The sequence below is a fragment of the Primulina eburnea genome, chromosome 1 (assembly GCF_022965805.1).
Source record: "Primulina eburnea isolate SZY01 chromosome 1, ASM2296580v1, whole genome shotgun sequence".
Classification (NCBI taxonomy): domain Eukaryota; kingdom Viridiplantae; phylum Streptophyta; class Magnoliopsida; order Lamiales; family Gesneriaceae; genus Primulina; species Primulina eburnea.
In genome coordinates this window covers 43,591,773-43,594,622 of record NC_133101.1, presented here as the reverse complement: position 1 = coordinate 43,594,622, position 2,850 = coordinate 43,591,773, and the positions used below count along the sequence as shown (strand labels likewise).

Genomic DNA, 2,850 nt, shown 5'->3' with positions numbered 1-2,850 from the left:
CAAAGGGCATACGCCTAAACGCAAAAGTACCATAAGGGCAAGTGAAAGTAGTTTTCTCTTGGTCCTCAGGTGCAATTGTGATTTGATTGTACCCCGAATATCCATCTAAAAAGCAATAAAATTCATGACCTGCTAGTCGTTCAATCATTTGATCGATAAATGGCAAAGGGAAGTGATCTTTACGGGTTGCATCATTCAAATTCCTATAATCTATGCACACACGCCAACCCGTAATAGTTCGAGTGGGAATCAACTCATTTTTTTCATTAGTAATAACAGTAATCCCACCCTTTTTAGGCACACATTGTACAGGACTTACCCACGCACTATCAGAGATAGGATAGATAATACCTGCATCCAAAAGTTTGATTGTTTCAGCTTTTACTACCTCTTGCATCTTTGGATTGAGTCTCCTTTGTGGTTGTGCTAGAGGTGAGTGTTTATCTTCCATGAGAATTTTGTGCATGCAGATCGAAGGACTTATCCCTTTTATGTCTGAAACCTTCCAAGCGAATGCTCCTTTATGCTCCTTAAGGACTCCCAAGAGCTTACTCTCCATATCATCTGTCAAAGAAGAGGAAATAATAACAGGCAATTTATTATCTTCTCCTAAATATACGTACTTGAGATGTGGAGGTAGTGGTTTGAGCTCCAAAGTAGGTGGCTCCTCTAGGCTTAACTTTTGAGGCATTAAATCTTTTCTGTCTCCCAATTCCTCTAGTCTAAGCCTCACTTGCTTTCTCCAAGGTGGAATGGCATTCAAGTGAGCTACCATCTCCATCTCTTCCTCGTCTAGCTCGTCCTCCTGCTTTTCAGTAGTGAGAGTGACCTCTAATGGTTCCTTCAATCCGTCCTGCACAAAATCACAAATGAGAGAATCTAAGACATCAATACGAAAACAACTATCATTGTGCATTGTGTGTTTGAGAGTATTAAAGACATCAAAAACAATTTCTTCTTCTCCAACTCTCAGTCTCAATTTCCCTTCTTCAACATCAATCAGTGCTTTCCCTGTAGCCAGAAACGGTCTCCCTAGAATCAAAGGCATCTATACATCTTCCTCCATGTCAAGTATCAATAAATCTGCAGGAAAAATAAACTTATCCACTTTCACCAAAACATCTTCGATAATCCCACGTGGATATTTGACATATCTGTCAGCCAGCTGCAACGACATCCTAGTTGGCTTGGGTTCACCTAATCCCAGTCTCCTAAACACAGACAAAGGCATCAGATTAATACTTGCACCAAGATCACATAGAGCTTTATGAAAATTAATGTCACCAATAATGCAAGGTATAGAGAAACTCCCTGGATCTTTTTGCTTAGGAGGCATCTTGTTTTGAACTAAAGCGGAGCAATTTTCAGTCAAATTTACAGTCATGTGATCTTCTAGCCTCCGCTTATTTGCTAAGATATCTTTCAAGAATTTTGCATAACTTGGCATATTCAATAAAGCATCAGCAAAAGGAATGTTAATATGCAATTTTTTAAACATCTCAAGAAATTTACCAAGTTGTGCATCTAATTTAGCTTTCTTCATTGTTGCAGGAAAAGGTGGGGGGATAACAATTTTATTTTGTGCAATAGGTGTAGGTGTAGAGTTAGAAGACTTACCTCCTCGAGTTTCCACCTCATCCTCACCGTGCTTGGTCTTTTCCTCATTAGACTCGAGTGCTTTCCCACTACGCAATTCCACAGCCTTCACATGTTCTCTTGGGTTAACTTCTGTGTTGCTTGGCAAAGCTCCTTGATCCCTATTAGCAATCAACTTAGCCAATTGTCCAATTTGATTCTCTAATCCCTTTATGGATGCATCTTGGTTCTGAAATCTCGTCTCGGTGGCAGAAATAAATTTAGTCATCATTTGCTCTAAATTGGATTTCTCCTCCCGAGGCGGTTCTGGCTTGAATCTTTGGTGCATCCCATATGGTGGACCTCTTTGTTGGCGATTTTGGTTGTTTTGACCTCCCCATGAAAAGTTTGGGTGATTCCTCCATCCCGGATTATATGTATTCGAATAAGGGTCATTTCTAGGACGGTTCTGGAATCCCACTTGTTTTACCGGTGCTCCCTCAGGCACATAGAATGGATTGCCATCTTGGCAATCCTGCACGTCATGCTCACCCCCACACTTGTCACAGAAAATTTCTTGCAGACGCATAGCCGACCCACTCATGCTCATCCCATCAATCTTTTATTCAACGACTCTAACTGTGCTGAAACAGCAGACAAATCATTAACTTGATGAACTCCAGCACCTCGTCTCTGCCTATCAGACTGAGGATGATAGCTACTCGCAGCCATCTCCTCCAATAACTCATACCCTTCCTCAGCCGTTTTCCTCAGTAAATTACCACATGCCGCAGCATCTATCATGGTACGGTTAGGAGTAATCAGACCGTAGTAGAAAGTTTGAACAACTAACCCAAGCGGCAGCTCATGGTGTGGACATCTCCTCAACAAGTCCTTGTAGCGCTCCCATGCCTCGTAAAGTGACTCGTTCTCATATTGAGCAAAAGTAGTAATGTCGGCTCTAAGCTTCATAGTCTTCGACGGAGGAAAGTACTTGATCAGGAATGCCTTTGCCATATCCTCCCATGTAGTGATAGACCCTACAGGCAAACAGTTTAACCACGACTTAGCTTTATCTCTCAGTGAAAATGGAAATAAGCGCAAACGAACAGCATCATCAGACACGCCATTAAACTTAAAAGTATCACAAATTTCAAGAAAGTCAGCTATATGAGAATTAGGGTCGTCAATTGCACTTCCCCCAAATTGAACAGTGTTCTGAATCATCTGGATGATAGCTGGCTTGATCTCAAACTGATTAGCTCGGATGACTGG

General features: G+C 41.5%; 1 non-coding gene across 1 annotated transcript; it reads left to right on the top strand.

Moving 5' to 3' along the window:
- The first annotated feature begins 2,437 nt into the window (after nt 1-2,437).
- On the top strand, nt 2,438-2,544 carry LOC140815173 (small nucleolar RNA R71). The gene has a single exon (XR_012114284.1). It is a non-coding gene; the product is annotated as a small nucleolar RNA R71 (small nucleolar RNA).
- Nucleotides 2,545-2,850: the final 306 nt, after the last annotated feature.